Raw genomic sequence first — 18853 nt, forward strand, 5'->3', positions numbered from 1 at the left:
CTATCTATAACTTTTCTGATTATTTGAAATAATAACTAAAAAGAAGTAAATGTCTAGGCCTAGACATAGAAAATACCGTGTTTAGATTGTCTAAATATTTCAGCTTCTACGCACTCCATTTTTTAAATTCTTTTTCTTGGTGGAAATTCAGTGGTCGCACTCATGATGGATTTGAGATTTGGAGGATCTTTGAGAAGATTATGAAATATCTACTTCCAATTTTACAACAGACTTGAGGATATGGAGGGTATAATTTTAAATAGTATTTTGACAGGTTTTACTCTACCCAAAGCTTTCTCCTCAATTTAAGTGAAAAACTTAAAATGTTCTTAATTACCTTGAGTGTGTGACATTTTGAATTAGCTCCTAGAGGAAGAGAGACTAAGTGTGATGAGCTGTTGCTAAGAAGGCGGTAATTTATTGAAAAATTAAAATGAGGGCACCTGTGTGGCTCAGTCAGTTAAGCGTCCAACTCTTGACTTAACCTCAGGTCATGATCTTGCGTTTGTGAGTTCGAGCCCTACATCGGACTCTGTGCTGACAGCACAGAGCCTGCTTGATATTCTCTCTCTCCCTGTCTCCCTGCCCCTCCCCCACTTGCTCTCTATCTCCCTTTCAAAATAAATAAAAATAAACTTAAACTAAAAATACAGTTATCAGTGATGTCAGATCCAGAGATATTCTGTTTGGGGCATATCAATTGTGCATTAAATTGTATTTTACAGAGGGTTTTTCAGGGCTTGAATGTATACATTTCACCATAAGGCCTAGTTGTGAAGTGCATGTACAGAAGAAAGATAATGTCTTAGGAAAATACATACTATCTTAGGAAACATGTGTCAGGATAAAGTCTTAGAAAAATAGCATACAAGGAAAGTTTAGCCCATGAGCACCTGAAATAAAAGCCTATGCTTTTAGTCAAAAGGACACATACACTTTCAGCATTTCATGAAGGAAAAGAATGTAATGTAATTCATGAAAATTAAGGGACTAAACATATATGAAGAATAAGAGATATAAACATGTACAATCAATATTTGTGTTATGGACTTTCACCACTTTCTGCATTTGGCAAAACACTTTAAAGAAGGAGTAGCTGGAACTTTGCAAAATTGTAAAAAGACATTACCTATTATCTCAGGAGCGTGCTTACAAAATTCTCTTGGTTAAACTATTTTAACTTAAAGTACTGGAGCTTTGATCATTTAAATAATCTACTCTAACCTCCTCTCACATGGGGTGTTTTCCTTATTATCTAGCCCATCAAGAGCCATAGAAAGAAATTGGGAAAAACTGTAATGCACATTTAGTGGTGGCTTTTCGGGGGGAGAAGAATGAGTATAACTGTTTACTTTGCATAATCAGAAATTTGGGTTTTTTTCACCCTGGATTTCTTTCCATAGTTTGCTTAATCATGTCTGTAAGGCTATTTTGCTCAAATGTAAGGAACACTTTGTTAGAAAACTGCACATGCCAAAAGAAGTCGAATATCCTTTCCACCATGGTCCACATAAGCTCCTCAGTTCTTCTAGAAAAGGGAACGATTTCCTACACTGCATGTGCATTGACCCCTGACCCTTGCCCCAACAACATAGAACTGTTTCTTCATTTGTATTCATTTCTTCTTTCATTTTTTTTAACATAAAAAAAAGAATTTCTCCAACTATGCCAAGCAGTATGCCAGTTATTTGAGATGTAAATAATTAATTCATCAACTCATTTATTCAACACATACGTTTTGTATGCTCACTCTTGTGCAGGGCACACAAGATAAAAGGATCCTTGAAAGAGATATGTTCCCTGCTGACAGAGAACTTGTCCTTTACAGAGAGTCACTACTGATTAAACTGTGCTCTTTAGGATCATATAGTCTAGTGGCTTGTCACTTTCAGGTAACAAGATCATCTACAGCATGATCTAAATTTTCCTGGAGTTGTGGAGAGAGGATGCATAGAAATCATCTGAGAGTTGTTTTGTAGATATGTTAGGAGCATAGTATTTCCTTTTTTTGTTGTTTTAATGTTTATTTGTTTTTGGGGGGGGGAGGGGCAGAGAGAGAAGGGGACAGGGGATGTGAGCTGGTTCTGTGCTGACAGCAGTAAGCCCAATGTGGGGCTTGAACTCAGGAACCATGAGATCATGACCTTAGTCAAAGTTGAACACTCAACCAGCTGAGCCACCAGGTGCCTCAGGAGCATAGTATTTCTAATTTATTAACTTTCTGTAGGCATCAAATTTTTATCTATATTTGTTCTAAATGGGATTCCTCAAATAATCATGGAGTGCCAGCAGCTCCGGGGGAAATTAGAGAGTCCTAGGATGATCATGTTGACACAGGACTAACATAGTGCATCTCTGAGTTATTTTAATTTGTTCCTCTTTCGATTCTCACAGACTTCTCACTTTGTCCCCAAAGCACTTTTGGTTATATGCATTTGATTTCTGTAAAACCTGTGAATTTTTTGGAAATCAACAGAAAGTATGTGAAAAGAATCCTGGGTTGTTAGCTGGGAAACCTAGGAGGTTATTCCTTTTAATCCAAGTGTACCTTGAGGGTTATTTTATTGTAAGCAAGAAAATCTGACTCTGGCTTCCTAACCAAAAAAGAAATTCATTGAAATATAACAGCTTATGGAGGAAAAAGAATAATTGGAGAAAATTTTGGACATGGCAGAAACAGTACCAAAATATAGTGGCTTATAACAACCACCATTTTATTTGTTCATGATTCTATGGGTCAGTAATTTGGGCTACACTCAAATTATTTAAATTCCTTTCTAGTTATGTGCCAAAAATCATACTAATGGTCTATCAGCCCCACATATTCAATAATCTATCAGATGATAACTTGATTAGGTTTTTTTTCATTTAATTGAAAATGAGAATTGGAAACAACCCAACTTAGAAATGGATGTGTTAGCTGTTCATTAGAATAATTCACTTTTTCTTGACCTATCTTGTCTGAATCTCATATGTGGCTGCAGTTAATTGGTGAGTAGGTTGAATAAAAGATGGCCTCAATCACCTTGTTGGGGGTGGCTCTTAGCTGGACTTCTCTCTCCACATAGTTTCCCATCCTCAAGGAGAATACCCTGCATTTTTTCACATGGTGATAGCGTTCCCAAACAGTGAGAGCAGAAGCTGAAGAGTTCTGTGGTGACTAGGTCTGCCAGTTGTATATCATCATTTTAGCTACATTCTGTTGGCCAAAACAAGTCACAAGGCATCCCAGATTCAAAGGATGGAGAAATAGGTACTTTGTATTTGGATGGGTTGTAAATCATTTATGGTCATTCTTAGTCTATCACAACTAAGTATCAAGAACAATAGAGTTTCCTTAGGAAAACTGTAGAGAGGAGTTATTTTCAATCATTACCAATTGCAGGAAGAGGCTGCTTATCTTGGCTTGGGATGCATACCTGTACTTAGCTGAGGAGAGAAGTTTTCCTTGATTATTGACAGTGACCACAAGATACAGTCAGTGTGTGAGGACTGATTTCTCAAAGCAAAGTTAAGGTGTCATTATAAATGGAGGAGGACTGCATTCTGGGTAGGGAAAAAGCAATGGAATCCATGTTACAAAGGGACTTTGGGAAAACCACTTACCTTTCTTAGGTCTGAGCTTAGTGCCTTCATTTGTAAATTGAGAATGAGAAGTAAAGTGCTCATCTCGGTTTCTTAATGTGTTGTGACTTTATTTTTTATTATTTTTTAAGATGTTATGACTTCATTACTTTGATATCTTCTGTATCCATTCTGTCTCTCCATTTTGCATCACCAATTATTTTAGACAGTCAGAAACCTCATGCTTCTTTTGGACTTCATGATAAAATAGAAAATTTGAGTTAAAAAGTCAACATCTACCATTAGACTTTAAGTCCTATGAATGTAGGAAGTGTATCTTGTTTAACTCAGAATCTCTCTCTCTCTCTTGATGTATAAGGGGCTCACTAAATATTAATTTCATGTTGGAAGAATCAACTAGTTATGGGATCTTCTGAAGTATCTTACCACTTACGGACCTGAGTTTTTGTTTTATGTAGCACAGTGTGATTTAATTCAGCAGTATACCAAATTACCTTTTCCAAATTTACAAAAAAAAAAAACCCATATCTTTAACCTATTCTGTGTCTTCCTATGGTGCATTGCTTTTGGTACCAATTCCTCTGGGCTATCAAACAAAGGAACACATTGAAATATATTTGAGGAAATTAAAAAAGGGAATGGATCTAATGAACATCTAACATATACATTTACAAGTTAGATTGTTCTGATTCTTCATTTTCAGCTAACTAAAAGAAGAACTAAGCAATTTATCATCTCATAGACTATTAAATAATTAAGACTGATAGAGCAGTGGTATGATTTTTGACATCTAACTCACAAGGAATTAAAATAATTTGCTAAAATTGCCATAATAAAAATATTTCAATCTTTGAAAACTTATTTGTGTTGATTCAAGTTCCTATTTCTTATTAAAATGAAGAAATTATGTTATATTGTATCTGGAAAGAGGATGCAGACAACTCCCATCTATCCAAGTTCTTAGCGATCCTTAGAAGTTATAGAAAATTATACTGATTACTTCTAATAGCTAATGTGAAGAAGAATGCTTGAGGATAGTAGCCTCATGACCACCCAGGTCAAGAAATAGCATGCCCAATTCAGAACAAGGGAGTATTATGGCTGGCATAGGCAAAGGAAAAAAGTTTCCCTCTTTAGGGTTTATCTTAATCAAGCATGGTGCCTAATGGAATTGAATAGCATTCAAAGAAAAGCAAGATCAACACCTTCTCAGAGAAAAGGCCAGCTACGTAGTTCATAGGGCCCAGTGAAAATGAAAATATGGGCCTCTTGTTCAAACAGTGAGAATTTCAAGATGGTAACAACAAGACATTTCATGAAGTAAAAGGCCCTTCTAAGTGGGGCTGTGAGCAACTGTACAAATCACATTTCCATGAAGTTGCCTTTGCCATAGACCTCCACATCAGCAGAAACCATCAGTATGAGATTAAATTTGCCAGAAAAAGAGTTAGGCCAGGGACCCCCCTCCTAGGTCAGGGAAGTGTGTCTCTGCTGCCTCTCTCTGTCCCTTCTAGTCTCCAACACTGGAAGGATTACTGCCCAGGAGAGGGCAGGAGGAGACATTTTCTCAGAGCCAGACTACTCCTATCCTTCCCTCTTTGCCAAAAAGTGGCAGTGCATTAGCCTCTGTTGCTAGAAGGAGGAAATGAATTGGTCATTGTTTGAGGTAGAAGCTTTTATTAAACAAAAGAATTGAGTCTTAAGTATCAAAATGGGCCTATGCTAGTAATGACAGTAACTGAAAACGTCTGACAACTGGTGAAGACTTATTTAACAGACCCATCAATTAATGGGAAGGAGGAATCTGATAGAGGAAATTTCAGTTGAACTACAGGAAGAAATAATACTGTTTCATATATATGAATCACAGTACGCCGATGGCTATGTTGGACGCAGAATAAGAAAACCCAAAGGACAATAGGAAGGCAGAGGAAAGAGAGATGACCTGGTTTGGGGATTATCTTCAGAAAAAAACACAGAGTGTTTACATGGGGAGGATTTCAACAGGCAAGATCAATGTGATCAGCTTTATAGATCAGATTTCATTTAAATTCAGTCATATAAGATGGTTATTAGCCATGATAATGTTATTTTTAATATCAATGTCTAAAGTCAAAGTTATAGAAGATGGATAAAAAAATTATCCTCACAATGCAATTTGGAGCTTGCACATTTTATGATTCTTCATAAAAAAGCAAAGATTGAAGGTGAGAGCAACATGTTTTCTTCTGTGTTTCATGCTAACCTGTGATGTCACAACAAACCAAAAGACTGAAGATCAGAGACCAGGCCAAAAACCCTCTTGGATTGACCTCCTGGACAGGGGGAAGCAACCCAATATATAAGCAGGGGATGAGAGACAGAGGCAGAAAACGCAATGTTTGGAAATGAAAGTGCTGGTGCCTTTAGGGAAGAGCAGTTGAGTATAACTGTGGAAGCGGCACAATGGAATTGTGCTGGTAATTTCCCCCTGCTGCACATATAAATTATGCAGAGAATATTGCATCGGTAGCTTCTTTGTAGTGAAAACTGCCTATCGCTTCCAGGCCCTGGCAGAGGTGAGAGGAGTGCTAACAGAGACGAGAGAACATGTGATAAAGAAACAAGAGATGTAACAAAATTGTGTGTATTGCACAGAATACTGCAAGACTGTAAAATCTAAACAAGCAAGCCAAAAGCCAGGCTTAGGAAAGACACCCATTTGTTTAACCTGGGAATACGGGCTACCATGTTTGCAGTTATAATAAGCTTCTTAAATAATTATCAACTTCAGCTAATTGCTTGGTCTACAACAAAGTTAACAGCTCTTACTTGATGTTTTCTTTGCAAGTGCTAAAAAGGCTTACTTAGATCCTTTATTTTTTTTTCTTTAAAAAAATTTTCCAGCAATGCATTCAGAAAGGCAATAATGTCCAGCACACTGACAAATGTCTTCAAGACTTACATGTCCCCTTGACAATAGCTGTGACATATAGTTGTCATATTTTAGAGAGATAAATATCTTCTGGGAGCAAATTTGAAACAACAACAACAAACAAACAGATGGGGGATGCAAAATGTCCAGAAAGCTGCTTGTCTGAGGTTGCTGCAAAAATACGATCTGTCTCATGTTCTCCAATTGCTCGTCATTAGTGGAGGTTCAGGTATGTGCTAAATGGTGAGATCATTACATCATAAAATGCTCCACAGAAGAGACTAATATTTGCTGAAAGCAATCATTTATTTAAAAATATTCATTAAGCTACTATTTGTAAAGCAATGTTCTACATCATCACTATCCAATAGAACTGTAATAAGAGCTACAAATGTAAGGCACTTGTTTGGTGGGTCAGAGTCTGATGCAGGCTTCACTGGGCTAAAACCTAGGTGTTGGCAGGTCTGCATTCTTGTCTGGAGAGCTTCTAGAGACTTCCCATATTTCTTGGATCATGGTTCCCCCCCCCCCGCCATCTTCAAAGTCAGCTATACTGAGTTGAATCTTTTTCACATTGAATCATTCCAACCTTTCTTCTGCCCCCCTCTTCCACTTTTAAGGACTCTTGTAATTACATTGGGTCCACCCAGATAATCTAGAATAATCTCCCTATTTTAAGATCAGTTGGTTAGCAAGCTTAATTGTATGTGCAATATTGAAACCCCCTTGCCATATAATGTAACATCTTTACAGTTCTGAGGACTGGACATGAACATCTTTGGGAGGCCACTATTCTGCCTACCACAAATAGCATATACTTTACAGCATTGCTATGAGGATTAAGAAGCATTATGTAAAGCACTTCGAAGAGAACTTGCATGTGGTAATACAGGTAGTGTTATGCTAAGTAGAGGGGATGGACATTGAAGGAAGAGAATGAGATGAAACACTGCAGCTACGCAAATTAGGAAACTAGGCATGCATTTAGTGTGAGTGTCTAAGCAAGGAAATGATGATGCTTTGAGTCCTGAGAACACCAGATCTAGAGTACTAGCTTTAATTGCGGGCACTATACTACATACACTATACAAAAGGATATTTATAAACAGCAATTAACCAAGACAAGAATGACAAAGATGGTGCATCAAGCTGAAACCACCTCATGTTGGATGCGGTATGGAGAGGTGGTTAAGGACAGGTAGGGCGACGTCATGGGTATATGACCTGTGTATATACATATACACACATACACATATACATATACATATACAAACACATACATATACACAGAAGGGCTGGGGCGGGGTCATGCTTGTTTAATGCTCTGCTATAGCCCTCTTGAAATTTTACCCAATTTCATCTTTAACGTGGTGCTTTGTTGAAGTCCTGTGGGACAATGAAGCATGTCTGTAAGTAGAGAAGATATGCGTAATATACATGTCCACTGTTCCTTTCCACTCTTTCCTGTATAGCATTCATAAGGCACCTTGAGCACAGAATCCTGGTGGTTGCACGATGTGTTGCAAGTTCAGCCAGACTCAAAGTGAGCAAAAGGGAAACATTGCTTGTCTGCAACTGACTAAATGTGGGTGCTGACAGCTAAGGCAGGCCACACTTTCCATTTGAACTAGAACTTTTTTCAAACACAGAAAGAAGACAATGACTCTAAGACACATGAGTGACAAAGGAACCCCATTGTATTTTTTCTTATTTGAATTATTTGCCCTTATTAGCAAACCACTTACATGGAGAATAGTGATGTAGAAGGAAAGAGAAAGAAAGGGCAGCCATAGTTCTCTTTTCTTTCCATCCTTCCTTACTCATCCATGAGCTGAAGGTAGAGAGTGCTGGTGGAATATGTGTGTCTATCAAGAAGTGAAATAAAGACAGTTGAGTTAGTTTTCTGCAGCATTTCTGCTATTCTGGAAAGAATGGATAAGCTATGAAATATAAATTGTGTAATTTCAGGGATCCTGCATATAAACTAAGTGCTCTTATATTTGCATTGAAAACTGGAATTATATAATATAAAGATGAATGGTAACAGTCATGTCACCATTTACAATCTAATTTTGTTTTTCTTAGAATGACATTATGTAGCAAATAAAAAACATCACAAGTTTGGAAGAAAGGAAGACAGTTTATATTTTAGTACCTTTAACAACAGTTTTTCTTGCCTTTTGAACGAGTGGTCCTGCGTTTTCATTTTGTAAATTATGTAGCCAGCCATGCATGAGAGCTCTGCAATTAGATCGCTTTTGAGAATTCCAGGTCCCCCTCCTGCTAGTTATGTAACTTTAGATTAATTATTTAAACTCTTTGTGCCTTAGCTTTCTTCATACAGGAAATGAAGACTTGATAAGATTTTTGTACAGAAGAATTTAGTTAACCCATGTATTGTACTGTCTCACATCACCAGGACGTAAGCTACCAAAACCAGGATCTTTGTCTATTTTGAGCAACCATCTGAAAACCATGTCTGACACATATTAGGGGGTCAGTAAATAATTTCTGAAATAATATATGTACCCAACAAATTAGATCATTGGTTTCAAAAGCTGGTCAGGCTAGCAATACAATTTCTATTTAATATGAATTTTTGGGCCCCATCTTGCTAAGCTCATGATTCACTGTTTTTTGAATAGAACCCAGAACACAAAGTAAAAATTTTAAGAAGCTCTCTGGGTATTTTAATGGATTCCAGGTTTGGGGACCATTGCACTTTTAATGCACCTCTACATAGGCATGTTTTCCCTTATCCTATTCTGTCTGCCTGTTTTTCTCACTTACTTTCCGTTTATGGTAAAATTATGTATATTCTTTTGTGTCAAGTTCTCCTTGTTCATGATCTATGACAGTGGCATGCATAATTCACTTTTATATTTTACTATGGATGCTTGGTGTGAATACTAAATGATATAAGCTATTAGAAAGCAAGGTATATATTGTATACATACTTCATACCCGAAGAACCTACCACACAGAATTACCTCAAATGGTTACTGAATAAATGATGGATTGCTGGATTCACTGCCTTGGAGAAGACACAATGGAATGAGATTGAAGGCAGGACTCAACAAGTAAGCTGAAGACTTGTAAACCTTTGCAGTTGAAAGAAAGCTCAGCAAACCTGATATAGGGGTCGGGTCGTATAGGGTGTAGACATGTAACATGGTTTGGTAATCATATAATGTGTTAGAGGCATTTGGCTACCATAGCTGCCTCCTTTCAAAGGTAACTCACCTTAACTACTATTTATGCCTATCAAAGATAAATAAAGGAGGAACTAGAAAGTGAGGGTGGGTTAATTTTGCTAAAAATTTGAAGCCAAAAATTCCGTATCAGATAATTAGGAAATCAGAAAAATAAATTAGGAAGTATGTCTAAAACTTTTTAAAAAATGCTTCATCAGGGAAAATAGTAGTTTCTACATAATTTTCTGATTCAGTCCTCAGCTAGAACATATGTGCTTCTCTCCCATACCATGAGAAACTGTATTTTATAAAAATATAAAACTTTATATATTATTCTTACCATAGGGGCATTAAGAACTACCTGCATGATGTTACATGAAGGATGAGTGGCCAACTGTGCCCTAACATATGTGACATTACCATGATAGATTACCAAAAGTTCTATCACTGGAAATCATATCTTGGGATGGGATCAAGTTCCAAAACCTCTCTCAAGACTCAAATATTTTACCTGAGCAACTAACACTGTTAACTGAGAATTAACACTTCAGTGAGAATTAGTTAAATTAGCAGATTCTGATGAGTCCCTGCGAAAAAGTCTTACCTGCAATTATAGATTAGGAGAGATCCAAAGGCACTGTGAAGTCTATATAAGCAGAGTACAGGACAGAAAAGCCTACTGCAGATAAACTATATTTCCCTCACAGTCACACTTGACCTGGGACCTGTTGTAGATTTGCTAACATAAAGTTGACCTTCAGTGCATTTCTAGTGTAGCTAGTTCAAATAGATTTAATTATGTAGACAAATGTGGGATATGACTGCATTTATGACCACTTGCCACTATTCTATTTGAGATTTTTCAACAGTAAAAAAGGGAGTGCAGAAACAGAGCATAAATCCCAGTTTGACTTCCCTTGTGAATACACAGTTGTATTGACAGAGAGAAGGGTGGCCAAAGGGATGCTTTTCTTCGACCAAATGTCACTATTACTTAAGTAGACCATGAACAGTGCAGCACAATTGGCGAGACATCGTTTCCCAGTGAGTGAGCCATGTAATAAAAAGCAAGGTCCCTGCAGACCTGTCCACATTAACTAAACAAAGAAAGATTTCATAGACACTACCGGATCCAGTACTGGGTAGACTACAGGTAGCCAAAAGTGAAGACTCTCACAGGCATGGTACTGGAAAAAAACATAAGTTTTCCAATCCAACATACAGCTTTGGGACCAAGTGAGGTTGTGCGTGAACCCGGAAGAAACAGGTGATCCAGCCTGGTAAGTTCACAGAGCATAGACTCTGCTCCCCCTCCCCAACACCTGAGCCCTGGCTGTAGAGGAAATAACTCAATGTGATATTTCCAGAAGAGGAATGGATGGGAATCAGGCCCCATGAGTACTGGCCCTGGTTCTGCCCTATTGACCTTGGGTAAACCATGTGTCTCATTTTCCTACCTGAAAATTCAAAGTAAAGATTCTGCCCTGCTTAATTTACAGGGTTGATTCAGAATCAAATGAGATTCTGTATGTGAAAGAGCTAGAAAAAAAAAATAAAGTATTACACAGATGCAAGTTCAGCTGATATTAAAGAATATGCTTATAGTTTCTAGGGTTAATTACTCTGTCTCAGATTTTAAGGGACAGAAGGTATTGGTCAGCGATATGCGAACAACTTTCCCACAGACTTTATCTAAAGTGGCACCCTTTAAAAATTTTTGGCTAACTGTCCTGTTAATTCAGTCAAAACTGCTGAAGGAGTTATACATGAGACATGGCATAAAGAATAGATCCCCATGGCTTAAAATTGGAAGGCATGTTGATGTGTCATATGGTAACCGTTCAATGGCATATGGTTATATACATTCTAACTCCCAATAGAAATCTTATGTTTGGGAAGAATAATTTGTTTTGAATTTAATAAGCCCCATGACTGACTTTTAGCAAAAATTACATTTGAATTAACCATCAAGTATTTGGCACAAAGGGAACAAATGATCACCACTATGAATTGGAAAACCTAGTTTAGATCTCAGACATTGGAAATAAATGACAAATTCATCAGAGGTTGAAGGGTTTAAGGCATTAATTCTGTAATGACTAAATTCTGTGAGTCTTACTTTTACATGGATATATGAGGTGGCAGTTGTTAGTCTTATTAAAGCTGGTTGCTTAGAGACAGCTGACTGATCAGAAGATAGTTGGTCTCCACGTCTATAATTATTGTGATTACTATTACTGTGGTAGCCCTCGGTGGGATCCTGAAAATGGTAATATGGTGTAGCATTTCACAAACTTGGGCCTATAAAAACTCAATATATATCCCAGTAAAAAAGATTTATAATGTCCCTTCCTTGCCATTTCAATGGGCTCATTTAAAGAATAATACAATTATTCGCTCTCAGCTTATATAGTCACTTCCTTTCAATGCCATTATGAAATAGAATCAGAGGTTATTACCAAAGATGAGGGAAGGAAAACAAAACCCTTCTGAGGAAAGAATATCAGAGATTGATCCCACTTGGGTCTCAATCTTATAATTGAGTAAATGGCAACTTAAAAAAAATCCCAGTGTGAGAAAAGCTGAGGAATTTTATTCCTCTTGTGATCATATTAGGCAGTAATAAATTGCATGAGAATAGATTACATTTTTATTTATTTATGCTGAAGCTTAAGATGGACTCAACAAAATCGGCGCTGTGAGGATGCAATCTGTGTTGGTTTGAAGCAGGAGTTTAATCGTATCTATTTTGTCGCTCAAACAAATGAAATCACAGCAGACAAAGACAGTACACCTGCATCATAATGCTACATATACACTTGCTACAAATAATCTTTGTAACTAAGAGCCACCAAAACGGGCGCAGTAATTACAGTGGAAGAGAAAAGAGAGCATCATCAACTGTGCAGAAAGTGTAATACAAACCAGGTGTCTCGTGTTGTGGATTTCTCACAGCACACATTACTAGCCCAGGACCCCTACATGAGGGTGTTTCTCTAAGGTTTCTTTCTGAGAAGCCAGAAGCAGCGTTCAACATTTCACACTGTTTATACAGATACCGATATATGAGTTGTGTACAAACACCAATGTCCAAGTCTGCGCTTTTCTTTTTCTACTTCTTTTTGTTAAAGTAAGCTTTGCCCAGGATATGTTTCTCGTTCTTTAATCCTTTATTTTGCCCAAGACACTTTCCCACCTGTAGTAGATTCTTATGCAGTTGCAAGAGCTATGCATTGGATTGATTAAAGGAATGGTAGTATCATTTCATAGGTACAGACTTTCCTATGAAACAATATCTCATTTCTTATTCTCACACCTGTCCTTAAATGCATCTAATGAGTGCAGTGGGATTGCAGAAAAATAAATAGACCATGGGGTGCCTAGCTGGCTCAATTGGCAGAGTGCGCGACTCTTGATCTTGTGTTTGTAAGTTCAAGCGCCATATTGGGTATAGAGATTACTTAAAAATAAAATCCTTCAAAAATAAATAGATCACTAAAAGGATTGTGAAGGACCCACCTGCAAGTTTACATAATTAAATGCCGTTCTTTGTATACCATATAAAAACCACCAGTGAAAGTGATTTGAACAGCTCTAGGGATAGAGATGGATTTGTGCTAACCCATCCATTTTCTGCCTGATTCTGCACCTGTGAATATGAAGTGCTTCCTCCAGGTAACAAGGTCAGCATTTAGGAAGAAAGAGTTCCCAGTACCTCTCATATTTTATAGCTGATGTTTTGGGTTTTTTCCCCCTGCCTTGTCCTTTGATGCCAGGCCTTCTGCTGTTCTCTCCCTGAAAACTTCTTGTCCTTATCTTATAATGGTGCCTTCTGTACTTTGCTCTGTGGCTATGATATTTGGCTTTGTCTCTTGGTTATAATTTGCACTTGTTACCTGAAAGGTTCGGGATACAAAAGTCTGACCTCTAAGACCTTCTCCTATCCTGAACCACAAAAATAGTGCTCCTGCTCCTTTAGCCTGGTTTCTGGACAAAAAGTGTTAGACTCATTTTTCCTGTTATTCCTCTGGACCAAGTGAAAGCAACAGCAAGACTGCTGGCTTGGTTAGGTGAATGCCTGCTGACTAGGAAAAGCAGCAAAGTCAAGTCTATGTAGTTCTACTTGGTGTCTGATCACAGGACTCTGAGCAGCTGAATCACAAGGATTGGCTGCGCCTGGATCAGTACATATATAAACTAATTGTAATTAAAATGCCATATGAGGTGAATATAGGAGAAGTCGACCAGAACCATGGTACCTTCTGACACCTTTGTTTCCATATTAGTGGGATTATCATTTCCAGAAGTAGCCTAAGAAGAGTGTTCTCATTAATCCAGGTACAATCAAACTAAGGGAAAAAAATTCCAAAAGTATATAGCCTTTCAAGATTTTTTAAATCATGTTTTTAAGTTTATTTATTTATTTTGAGAGAGAGAGACAGCACAAGATGGGAAGGGTCAGAAGAAGAGGGAGACAGAGAGAGAGAGAGAATCCCAAGCAGACTCTGTACCACCAGCACAGAGCCCAATACGGGGCTTGAACTCACAATCAGTGAGATCATGCCTTGAGCTGAGATCAAGCGTTAAATGCTCAACCAACTGAGTCACTCAGGCACCTCACTTTTCAAGATTTCTAAAAACAATCTTGAAATATTTTACTCATGTGATAAAACACTACATGGTCATTGTAGAAAAAGATGATTTCTCAAAAATAGGTTAAAAAAGACATAAAAACAATCCATAATCCCAATATTCAGAGGATAACAGTGAACCATTTGTTTACTCTTTAACTTGATTTGTTGTCTAACTACCCAAATACTTTGATAAAATTTGAAGATAAATTTCTTAAGATAGTAATAACAGTCTGGGAATAAACACTGGTATATAATACCTTTCTACATAAAATGTCATTTTTTTTTTCTTAATAGGTCCTTCAATCGAAGGTATGAGTTCTCAGGTTGTGATTAAAAAACTGTGTTGGTTGTTTCAATATTAAATTATTAACATCAGTTAATTGGAATTCTAATTGCCAAAAAGGTGAACAATGTGTTAACCATAAATTCCAGAAGTAACTTTAATTTGATATTGCTATTGATATCAACATGACAATAGCTTTTTCTTTATAATTGTTAGTCTGCATAATTTTCTCCTCTCCTGGGGCTGTCAGATTGTGATTCCTAATGACAATATTAATATGCTTCTGAATAACAATCAGAATGTATAATGCTACTGAAATACTTAGAATAATCTAAGTATGTTGGATCTGTCAACATTGATAATCACATTTTCTTTGCATGTTACACATTTTTCCCATTTTATCAATGTCTTCATTAAAGTATATTTACAGTTATTAAACTTATTTAATGAACTTGTTTATTATCCAAAAAGGTTTTAAAAGAATCCAAAAAAAAAAACCCTGCTGTCAACATATCACTTTTATCTTTTAACATGTCTTATAAACATCAAGTAAGTTGAATCCATCCCTACTAATTAAAATTGTTCTGCATACATGAACTGAAAATTATCACAAAATGATATTTGTAAAATTATTTTAATTAGTCAGTAGATAATCTATCTGTGTTATAGCTCATTAAGAAAGATCACATCAATAATGAAAATAACAAAACTAAGGAGTTCTATTTGGATAAAATGTATTATTTTTCTTTGGGTACTTATCACTTGGTATAGACCTTAAGATGACATCTGGGCAATTCGTCATCTCCTATTGCTATCAAATAATGCGTTGGACTTTCTTTTCCCCCTGATGAGTTCCTAGGGTACAGACAATGACCACCTGTGTCTGGGTTGGAAGCCACTTTACACTGAGCCAGCCAGACTGTGTATTCAATTGTAGGGTGTTTTTGGCAAGTTCCCTGACACAAAATAATAACCTGGTAGCTGTCATTTCTCCATTAACATGGCGCTCCTTTTAATACAGAAGGCTTTAATTCATTTTGCTAATTAAAATGTAAATACACTCACCTTAATCTCTTAGCACTAAAGAATTTAGTTTGAGGTTGGCAAAGGTTGGCCATTCATTCTAGTTTCCATAATAAAAAGACCAGAGAAGGAGCTCTGAATGCATGGATCCAAGCTTAGTCTTATTACCATTTTTCTAAGTGCTGGGCCCATTGTTTCTTGTTTATTTAAAGCAGAATGTTTCCTCCTGCATTAACACTGATTTAACACTAAGCTAGTTAAATTAAAGGTAGGGTGTGAGCATCACAAAAGTGTAATCTCTCAAGCATGCATAAATCCAAAATGAAGCCCAATTGTCCACTGGGTGATATTTTTTCTATATACCAGAAAAAAAAAAGGGGGAAAAAGAATTTAACCAAAATTATTTCCTAGTCACATGGTCTTACTTACAAGGTGTTCATGCACACATATATGCTCATGCATTCGTTGATTTGTCATCAAATAAATACTTTTAAGTGTCCACCATGTTTAAAGCATTAGGCTAAGCCCCAGAGGTGTAAAAGTGAGAATCCACCGTACCTGCTCTTTAGGACTTTTCACTTTATCACAAGGAATAGGCTATCAATCACTTCTTGGTTGAACAAGGAAGGGCTTCAGAAAGGAGGTAAATGAGTAGAGGCTAAAAACAACGATGCAGGCATCCAGATTGGCAAGGGGGTGGAGGTTTGGCCAGGTGGAGAGAGAAGGATGCACAAAGCTTTTGGAGAGAAAAAACACACTGAACCCCGAAAAACTAAACATCACTGAAGAATCCATACATGTTGGAGTGTAGGTGTGACACTTTAAGTGATTTCCCTGCGGTCACGTTTTTATCCGGTACTGGAGCGGGGGCTACGTGCCAGGATTTCTGATGCCCAGTTTATTGTTGAACTATAGACATCCCTAACACAAAGGGGTCTGTGGAAACGCAACTGCAATAAACTGTATGCATAGTAGCACGTTTATAGCATTATAAGGGGGAAGAATTTTGCAGTGTTAAACTGGCTTTGGTTTTAGTTTGTGAACCATAGGCTTTTGCATGGTAGGCAAAAAAGCTTTTCACAGTACTAGTATTTTCTTGATGTGTGAATTAAAATAATGCTAATTAATACTACTGGGTCATAGGCTTAAATATATAATTCATGCTGCCAGTTATAATACATCTGCAGAGAGCAGTGCGAGTAACCTCATGTTTATAGAAAAAAAAATGTGCCTTTGAAACTCAGAATATGGATTACATATTAAGCTATGGGAAAGCTCAAAAGAGTGACAATATCCTTAAAACAGATGTGTGGCTGCAGTTCAAATGATGAGGGACATTACTGCTTTAATGGTGCTGTGAAAACCATTTTCAGTACAGCATCTCTGAAAGGTTTGCATGAGTGATGAAAGAGGTCTTACAGGGACTACGCTTTGATTTCAAGATTGTCAGCTTTCAGACACTGTCAGAGTTCCAGAATTGACCTAAGCAGTAGTGCTAACCTAAGCAGTTACTTTCTTGGTAGCAATCATTGTTGGGACTGAAGGAGTTTCTGGAGAATTATTGATACTTGGGCTCCGTTGTTAATTAAAACTGTCATTCTATTTCAAGATGTGTTTTCAAGATGAGAAACTCTCCATGTTTTTTTTCTTGATGGTTCACAATAATAATTAATGCATAATGAGGAAACTTATCTTAGTTTGACAACACGTGCTGGAGATGGAACTTGAAAAGGACTTCAAAATAATCATCTGAAAATGTATTGCAGCAAAATTGTTGAAGCAGATGTTAGATCAAACATATTAGGGATGAAGATACATGTAAAAGTGTTACATGTTCTTAGGAAAGGATGGAGATTCTCATATTGGGGGAAAAAAGATAGCTGTTATGTGGTTTATAATATGTAAAATAGATTTCATAATATTTTTAAAATATCAAAATAGAAATATTAATACCAGAGAAAGTAAAAAGTAAGGTAAGATATTACATAAGAAAAAGATTTCTGTTTCACACTAGTAAGTATAATTCACCAAAAAAAGATTTAACCATCATTAATCATTACCTACAAAACAGTACAACATCAGAATATATGAAGTGAAGACAGAATAACATGAGGAAAATGTGATAATTGTCATATTGGGGCAATTCAAGACACATCTCTCAGAATCTGAGAGATCCAATAGACTGAAAAATGATTAATGATAGAGAATGAAGTCACTGAATGCAGAGTTAAAACGAGATGCACGATACCATGACTTTACACAGCATTTCTACTATATACACACGACAAGCAGAAACAATTTTCAGAGCAGAGAATACAGAGAAACATAGCAAAATCATTTAAAATATTTTTGCATAATTATCACCTTTGTTTTATTTATTTATTTTTTTTAAATATTTTTTTTCAACGTTTTTTATTTATTTTTGGGACAGAGAGAGACATAGCATGAACGGGGAAGGGGCAGAGAGAGAGGGAGACACAGAATCGGAAACAGGCTCCAGGCTCTGAGCCATCAGCCCAGAGCCTGGCGCGGGGCTCGAACTCAGGGACCGCGAGATCGTGACCTGGCTGAAGTCGGACGCTTAACCGACTGCGCCACCCAGGCGCCCCTCACCTTTGTTTTAAACATAACGTATGTAACTGTAACTTTATCTAATCTAATTTTTTTATAACGACGGTTTAATGGTTGGCATGCAAAATTCCTGACAGACTATGATGACTTTAGAAATGAGGACTCTCTCTACCTTGAATCTTACTCTGAGGTATTGTCCCCAGGGTGAAGAATCTTTGGGGCCACCAATAATGTGACAATTCAAACTATTTTTTCATTCCCCAATAGGATCAAAGAACTTACCTGTCATAAGTGAGCATTCAATGAGATCAAAGCAGAGTTTCAGTGAGAAATCCTAAGCTTCCAGCACCTTATTTTGTGCAAGCAACATGACCATGGCGGGCTGTCATGTCTTTTCAATTCATCTGTTTTAGAAGTAGAGCCGAGAAGTGAAAATCTTGTCAAAGGGACATGTATCAATGCATTTATTCGAATTGAAAGATGAAATCAGACTTTTTCTGATAGAAAGGGAAGAACACAACTTTGTTAGAATGACAGATTTCCCCCAAATCAAAGTGCTCAATGAAATCCAATTTGTAATGTCAACAAAGACATTTTTATGAAACTTGAGAAGATATTTCTCTTATTTATCTGGATTAGAAAGAAAAAA

The sequence above is a fragment of the Panthera onca genome, chromosome D3 (assembly GCF_046562875.1).
Source record: "Panthera onca isolate mPanOnc1 chromosome D3, mPanOnc1 haplotype 2, whole genome shotgun sequence".
NCBI classification, from domain to species: Eukaryota; Metazoa; Chordata; class Mammalia; order Carnivora; family Felidae; genus Panthera; species Panthera onca.